Here is a 9,085-nt window from a genome sequence, read left to right on the forward strand (position 1 = left end):
AACCACATCATTCCTTCCATTTGCCAACTGAGAATATTTGCAATTGTTCTCCACTCCTTTCTCTCCTTAACAGCCTACATCCAGTAAGTCACCCAAGTCATTATAGTTTTACCTCCTAAGTCCCTTGATTATCCCCTCTTCTGGTTTTGACCCTAGGAAAATAACTTTACCTTCCTGTGTTTCAACTTCTTAATGAAACAAAGACTTTGAATGAGGTGCTAGGTAAGATTCATTTTAGCTCTAATGTTCCTTGGTTCTCTTGTAGTTACTTCTGCAGGGTTGAGCTGATGTCAGTGTTGTGGAGGTGTTTCGAAAATAGTGCTGGAAATAAAGTTGGGTCCTAAAGAAACAAGATTGCTGAGTGGAGACCTCCTCTCACTTGTACAAACATCTAGTTCTTTTCTGATTTTTAAGCCATGCAGTTTATCTACTTAGGCATTAGATAAGACCCGTGCATAAAACCACAGGAAACTTCAATTGCTGTTTAATTATAAGCCTCATTTTCAAAGCAATTCCTTCTTAGAGGTAATTTCAGATGGTCTTTGAACAGCAGGTATACTTGCCCAAGTCAGCGGCAACAGTGGGTAGGGATTGGAGACATCACTCAGGGTCACAATACTCAGAGACAGATAAGGTGTTCTTAGTATTTAATTTCTTGCCTGTATAGTCTAGATTTTAAAACCTTAAGCAGTTCTTGCAATCCTGTAAGCATATACAGCCATGTACAAAGGCTTTTTCTTAGAAGAGCAAGGAATTCAGGCTGAAATGAGACTTTGGCATGTGGGTGTTTCAGAAGGAAACAGAACCTTTTATTTCTGAAATTATGGAAATCATGGCATGCTAGCCTTTGAAGATACCCTGTAGTATATTTACTCCAACTTCTTTATTGTACAGATGAAGTCTAGAAAGGCTTCATTGATCCAATATTACTTGAGTATTTATTGTGTGCTTAGCATTGTGCTGGGTGCCAGGGGTACAAATCAAATATGACATGGTCTGCCTTTATAGAACTCACACCCTCAGAGCAAGTTGTGTGTATGTCAGGATTGGACAGATTATGTGGTGACAACAAAAGACCTCCAGTTCTACAAAAGCTACATGCTCATAATATTATACATGTCTGTAATGGGCCAGCTGCTGCCTCTCTCCATGTCATCTTCACTCTGATGTTCAGATTGACAGAGCAGCTTCCATTTAGGACACGGTCGATCTTGTAGCAGAGGGACAAAAGAGCAGGACAAACCACATGCTGGCTGGTAAAGTGTATTCCCTAGACTTTGCCATCACCCCCATCTCTCAGGTTCCTCCTCCTTTTGCTTCACTTCTTCCTTCCAGCTCAGCTATCCAACTCTAAAGGGATAATAGAGACCAGGCCTGGTGGCTCACGCCCGTAATTCCAGCACTTTGGGAGGCCGAGGTGGGCAAATCACCTGAGGTCAGGAGTTCAAGACCAGCCTGGCCAACATGGTGAAAACCCATCTCTACAAAAAATACAAAAATTAGCAGGTGTGGTGGCATGTGCCTGTAGTCTCAGCTACTCGGGAGGTTGAGGCAGGAGAATTGCTTGAGCCTGGAGATGGAGGTTGCAGCGAGCCGAGATTGAGCCATTGCACTCCAGCCTGGGCGATAGAGCGAGACTCCATCTCAAAGGATAGTAGAGTTTTTGGAACTTCCGAAACTTTGAAGGCTAAAGATGGAAATTTTTGTCTAGTATCATACAAATTCTGTAGTTGTTTTCTCTGAGACTGACAGATGTTTCACTTTCTGCTGGAGACTCATCTAACATCAATGTCTTACTCCCTGGTGTGGGCTCAGTCCTTTCCTAGTGTGATGGAAGGAGCAGACAGACCTGGAGGTACAGTAAATGTGATGGCCAAATAAAGCCTGGGCCTGTTTTAACCTGTTCCTTCTCTAGACTTTTCCCAATGTCTGTCTGCCCTCTTCTAGCTTTTCTGTCGCTTCTGGGTTTGAATTTTTAGGTCTGGAGCCTGAAAACCCATGAAACATGGATCCTGCCTACCTTCTCTCTGTATTAGGAATGCTCTTTTGGTTGTAGTAACATAAACTACAGCTAGCCTGAGTCAGAAAAAAAAAAGAGGCCTTTTTTTTGGGACTTTTCTGAGAGCTCAAGGGCAGGAATGTAGCTGAACGTCTGAAAAGAGTCAAAATTGGAGACTCAAACATTACTGGGTATTTCTCTCAGATGCTTACTTCTCTGTGTGTCTACTTTGTTGGTCTCTTTCTTTGTACAGATTCATTTCCTCCCTTTATCTGGTATCCATGTGGAAAAGCATGGCCCCAGTAGCTCCAGTGTGTCCATGTTACCAATCCAGTCACCTAAAGGCAGACAAGGTAGTGATCTCTTAATTTTAAAGTCCCAGGAAAAGAATTCATTGTATCATTTTGGGATAGGTGCCCATTCACAGTCCAGTCAGCTGGTAGGTGACATAGCTGCCAGGAGCTCCTTTATTGTAACAATAGGATAGGAAGGAAGTAGTGGCCAGAGGAAAAGAGTGGAGTGATTTTCTGGTGGCTGAGCTGTCAACTGAAGATGTACCTGGTGTATATTCTGCTACTTAACATCCTTCTAGAGTTTAAACTCTTTGAGAGCAGAATCCATAGCTCCAAATTTCATATAGGGATTGGGGGCATATCTCATAACAAGACAAATTATAAGCATAATATGCTCTGCTAAAGGAGAGTATCAACAAGAAATGTATAGAGCTGAAGCCTAGAAAACTAGGAGGTTTTTTTTTTTTAATTATACTTTAAGTTTTAGGGTACATGTGCACAATGTGCAGGTTAGTTACATATGTACACATGTGCCATGCTGGTGTGCTGCACCCATTAACTCGTCATTTAGCATTAGTTATATCTCCTAATGCTATCCCTCCCCCCTCCCCCCTCCCCCCACCCCACAACAGTCCCCACAGTGTGATGTTCTCCTTCCTGTGTCCGTGTGTTCTTATTGTTCAATTCCCATCTATGAGTGAGAACATGCAGTGTTTGGTTTTTTGTCCTTGTGATAGTTTGCTGAGAATGATGATTTCCAATTTCATCCATGTCCCTACAAAGGACATGAACGCATCATTTTTTATGGCTGCATAGTATTCCATGGTGTATATGTGCCTCATTTTCTTAATCCAGTCTATCATTGTTGGACATTTGGGTTGGTTCCAAGTCTTTGCTATTGTGAATAGTGCCGCAATAAACATACGTGTGCATGTGTCTTTATAGCAGCATGATATATAGTCCTTTGGGTATATACCCAGTAATGGGATGGCTGGGTCAAATGGAATTTCTAGTTCTAGATCCCTGAGGAATCGCCACACTGACTTCCACAATGGTTGAACTAGTTTACAGTCCCACCAACAGTGTAAAAGTGTTCCTATTTCTCCACATCCTCTCCAGCACCTGTCGTTTCCTGACTTTTTAATGATTGCCATTCTAACTGGTGTGAGGTGGTATCTCATTGTGGTTTTGATTTGCATTTCTCTGATGGCCAGTGATGACGAACATTTTTTGATGTGTCTTTTGGCTGCATAAATGTCTTCTTTTGAGAAGTGTCTGTTCATATCCTTTGCCCACTTTTTGATGGGGTTGGAAAACTAGGAGATTTTATTGAGATACATTAAATAAAAATGGAATAAATGGCATATTTATTAATGGAAAGACTGACTATGGTAAAGATTCCAACTCTTCCCCATTTAATTTATATGTTTAGTACAAGTCCAATTAAAATCCCAAATGGAAATTTTCTTGGACTTTGAAAAAATGACTTTTAAAGTTCATCTGAGAAATCACACATATAAATAGTAAAAATGGTTTGAGAGAGAAAAGCAATAAAGTCAGGGCTTTATTAACCACCTATGAAACTAAATTTAATCACTACAATAATTAAAGCTGTCTGGTATGGTGCAAAAAAAGTCACACTTATCAATAGAGTAGAAGGGAGATGTTGGAAATAGTACTATGTATTTATTAGAATTTAGTTTAAGATAAAGGAAGCATTACAGACCCAATGGTGTTGAGAAAATTGACTTTTTTGGAAAAAAGATCTTGTTTTGGGATGACATTAGGACCATTCTCCACCCCTTGCCCCCAGAGAAAGATAAAATATTGTGACTGTTGTCTACTGTTCTTGAGTCAGTTATATACATATTTGTTTCTTCTTTTTTTTCTGAGACAGAGTCTTGCTCTGTCACCCAGGCTAGAGTGCAATGGTGCTGTCTCAGCTCACTGCAACCTCTGCCTCCTGGGTTCAAGTGATTCTCCTGCCTCAGCCTCCCAAGTAGCTGGGCCTACAGGTGTGTGCCACCACATCTGGCTGATTTTTGTGTTTTTAGTAGAGACAGGGTTTCACTATGTTGGCCAGGCTAGTCTTGAACTCCTGACTTCGTGATCCACCCGCCTCAGCCTCCCAAAGTGCTGGGATTACAGGTGTGAGCCACCGTGACGGCCCATATTTGTTTCATTTTTAAGAAAGATAGATTACAGATGGCTGGTGGTGGTGGTGGCTCACACCTGTAATCCCAGCATTTTGGGAGGCTAAGGTGGGTGGATCACTTGATGTCAGGAGTTCGAGACCAGCCTGGCCAACATGGTGAAACCCAGTCTCTACTAAAAAAAAAAAAAAATTAGCCAGTTGTGGTGGTGGGTGCCTGTAGTCCCAGCTACCCAAGAGACTGAGCCATGATAATTGCTTGAGCCTGTGAGGCAGAGGTTGCAGTGAGCCAAGATCATGCCACTGCACTCCAGCCTGGGCAACAAAGCGAGACTCTGTCAAAAAAAAAGAAAGAGAGAGAGAGAGAGAAAGAAAGAAAGAAGACAGCAAAGATGGAGAAGAGGCAAATTCCCCAGTGGGTCACACCGAAAGCCTGTTTATTAGGAATTGTGTGGAGGCATTGCCTGTGTTTTCACTAAAGGACAAAGAAAAACAAGTTTTAATATTCTGAATGAGAGTTATAATTGGATATAGTCATGGATTTACAATTTCTGCTTCAGGGGAGTAAATAAAAAGGATTATACAATGGTCTCCTTTTGAAACAGTCCATTACTTCTGAAATGACCAAGAAGCTTGACTATGGGTTAGGGACAAGCACCCTTCGTCTGCCTTACCCACCAAGTGAACCTTGCTTGTCTGGGAGCCCAACTGGGCAGTGAACAATTCCCAACTTTGGAGGAAGGTAGGAAGGCGTGCAGGGTAATGTATTAGTCAGGGTTCTCCAAAGAAACAGGTATATTTTTAAAAATTGGCTATGTGACTGTGGAAACTTTGTGATTCCAAAATAAGTTGGTGAAGCCAGCAGGCTGGAGACTCAAGAGGGAAAGAGGGAGCTGCAGTTCGAGTCCAAAGGCAGTCTGCTGTGGAACCAGGAAGAGCAGATGTTGCAGATAAAATCTGAAGGCAGTCTGCTGGAGAATTCCGTTTTGCCTGGGGGAGGTCAGCCTTTTGTTCTATTCAGGCCTTCACATAAGTGGATGAGGGCCATTCACATTATGGAGGGTAATCTGCTTTACTCAAAGTCCTGTGATTTAAATGTAAAATCCTCAAAAAACACTCTTGCCAAACATTCACAGTAATGCCTGACCAATATTTGGGCACTGTGTCCCAGCCAATTTGACATATAAAATTAACCATATTGTCTATTAATTACTTAGATAATATCTGAATGATGCCTGGCATTGCTTTGAATAGGAATTAAAAAGTAGTGAAAATTCCTTTGACTGTTCCATGTTTCTTAGTGCCTCCAACTTCTCTATTGGCACCTTTTTAAAAAGAGAGATGGGGGTCTTGCTCTGTTGCCCAGGCTGGAGTGTAGTGTCTATTCACAGGCATGATCACAGTGTTTTACAGTATCAAACTCCTGAGATCAAGTGACCTTCCTGTCTCAGACTTCCAAATAGCTAGGACTACAGGTGTGTGCCACCATGGGTGGCTTCTATTGGCATATACATTTTAAAGTATTGACCAGCTTAAATATAGGTCATTTGAAAATTAGTCACCCTGAAGAACAAAAAGAAAAGGAATGAAAAAGAATAAAGAAAGTCTATGGTACTTATAGGACACCATCAAATTAATCAATACATGCATTATGGGAGTACACGAAGGAGCAGAGAAAGGAAGGGAGCAGAAAGCTTATTTAAAGAAATAATGATAGAAAAACTCCTCAAATCTGGGGAGGGAAATGAATATCCAGATCCATGAAGCCCAGAGAACTCCAATTAGATTGAACATAAATAAGTCGTTGCCAAGTCACCTTATAGTCAAATTGTCAAAAGTTAAAGATGAGAATTTCAAAGCAGCAGGAGAAAAGTGATTCATCACGTACAAGAGAACCTGCAAAAGACCATCAGCAGATTTCTTAGCAAGAACTTGCAGGCCAGTAGAGAGTGGGATGATATATTCAAAGTGCTGGATTAAAAAAAAACCCTGCCAATCAAAAATACTTTAACCAGCAAATCTCTTCAGAAATTAAGGACAGATAAAGACTTTCCCAGACAAACAAAAACTGAGGTAATTCATTACCACTAGACCTGCCTTGTAAGAAATGCTAAAGGGAATTCTTCAAGTTGAAATAAAAGGATGAAACATGAAAAAATATGAAAGTATGAAACTTACTAGTAAAAAAATACATAGTCAGATCCAGACAACTCAAATATTATAATGGTGGTGTATAAATCACTTTTAATTCTAATGTGAAAGTTAAAGGACAAAAGTATTAAAAATAATTATAGCTACAATAACTTATTAGTGGATACAGAATATTAAGAAATGAGATGTAAATTGTGACAACATTAACATAAAATATTGAGGGTGGAGTAAAAGTATAGTTTTTGTATGTGATCGAATTTAAGTTGCTATCAAGTTAAAATAGACTATTATAACTATAAGCTGTTTTATGTAAGCCTTATGGTAGTTACAAAGAAAAAAATATCTGTAGTGGATAATCAAAGATAAAGAGAAGGAAATTGAAACATACTATCACAAAAAAATTATCAAACCACAAGGGAAGACAGCAAAAAAAGAATAAAGAAAGAAACTATAAAACAGAAGACAATAAACAAAATGACAACAGTAAGTCCTTACCTATTAATAATTACTTTAAATGTAAATAGATTGAATTCTCCAATTGAAAGGCATAGAGTGGCTGAATGGATTAGAAAAAAAAATCCCACCAAGATCCAAATATATGATGCCTACAAAAGACTCATTTTCGCTTTAAGGACACATATAGGCTGAAAGTAAAGAGAGAGAAAAAGATATCCCATGCACATGGTAACCAAAAGAGAGCTGAGGTGGCTATACTTATACAAAATAGACTTTCAGTCTATTTTGAAATTTAGTCAGAAGAGACAAATAAAAAGGTCAATTCATCAAGAGGGTATAACAATTGTAAATACATATGCACCCAACATTGGAGAATCTAAATATATAAAGCAAATATTAACACAAGTGAAAGGAGAAATACATAGCAATACAATAATAGTAAGAGTCTTTAATACCCCATTTTCAACAATGGAAATATTATCCAGACAAAAAAAATCAAAAAAGAATCAGCAGACTTGAACAACATTATAGACCAAATAGACCTAACAGGCATATACAGATCTTTCCATCCAACAGCAGCAAAACACACATTCATCTCAAGTACGTGTGGAACATTCTCCAGGATATATCATGACAAGCCACAAAACAAGTCTTAACAAATTTAAGAAGACTGAAATCATATGAAATATCTTTTCAAGCCACAGTGATGTGAAACTAGAAATCAACAACAGAAGGAAAATTAGAAAATCCATAAATACATGGAAATTAAACCATGTGCTCTTGAACAGCCAATGGGTCAAAGAAGAAATCAAGAGAGAAGTTAGGACCAGGTGTGGTGGCTCACACCTGTAATTCCTAGCACTTTGGGAGGCCAAGGTGGGTGGATGGCTTGGGCTTAGGAATTTGAGACCAGCCTGGGCAACATGGTAAAACCCTGTCTCTACAGGTAGCACATGCCTGTAGTCTCACCTACTTTGGGAGGCTGAGGCGAGAGGATTGCTTGAGCTGGGGAAGATTGCTTGAGCCTGGGAAGCTACGGTGAGCCCAGATTGCACCACTGTACTCCAGCCTGGGCAACAGAGTGAGACCTTGTCTCAAAAACAAAACAAAACAAAAACAAACAAAAATAAAGGGAAGTCAAAAAGTATCTTGAGACAAAAATAAAAATACACATGCCAAAATTTATGGCATGCAGCAAAAGCAGTGCTGAAAGTGAATTTTATAGATAAATGCCTACATTAAGAAGAAATAAAGATCTCAAATAAACAACCAAACTTTACATGTCAAAGAAAATTAACAAATTAAGTCTAAAGTTAGCAAAAGGAAAGAAATAGTAAAGAAAAAGAAATAAATTAGAGACTAGAAAAACAATACAAAAGATAAACAAAACTAAGAGTTGGCTTTTTTTGAAAAGATAAACAAAATTGACAAACCCTTAGGTAGACTACTAAGTAAGAAGAGAAGAATCAGATAAATAAAATTATCAATGAAAGAGGAATATTAAAACTGATACCCACAGAAATACAAAGGATCATAAGAGGCTACCATGAACAATCGTATGCCAACAAATTGGATGACCTGAAAGAAATGAATAAATCTCTAGAAACATACAACCTACCAGACAGGCTCATGCTTGCAATCCCAGCACTTTGAGAGGCCAAGGCAGGAGGATTGCTTGAGCCCAGGAGTTTGAGACCAGCCTGGTCAATATAGTAACACTTTGTTTTCCACAAAAAAAAAATTAGCCATTCCTACTGAAGGATTCCAAAAAGTTGAGGAGGAGGGGCTCCTACCCAACCCATTCTATGAAGACAGCATCATTCTGATAACAAAGCCTGGCAGAGACACAACAAAAAAAGAAAACTTCAGGCCAATATCCTTGATGAACCTAGATGCGAAAATCCTCAACAAAATACTAGGGAACCGAATCTAGCAGCATATCAAAAAGCCAGTCCCCCACAATCGAGTAAGTTTTATCCCTGGGATACAAGGTTGGTTGAACACACACAAATCAATAAATGTGATTCATCACAT

Source organism: Pongo pygmaeus, chromosome 13, assembly GCF_028885625.2.
Source record: "Pongo pygmaeus isolate AG05252 chromosome 13, NHGRI_mPonPyg2-v2.0_pri, whole genome shotgun sequence".
NCBI classification, from domain to species: domain Eukaryota; kingdom Metazoa; phylum Chordata; class Mammalia; order Primates; family Hominidae; genus Pongo; species Pongo pygmaeus.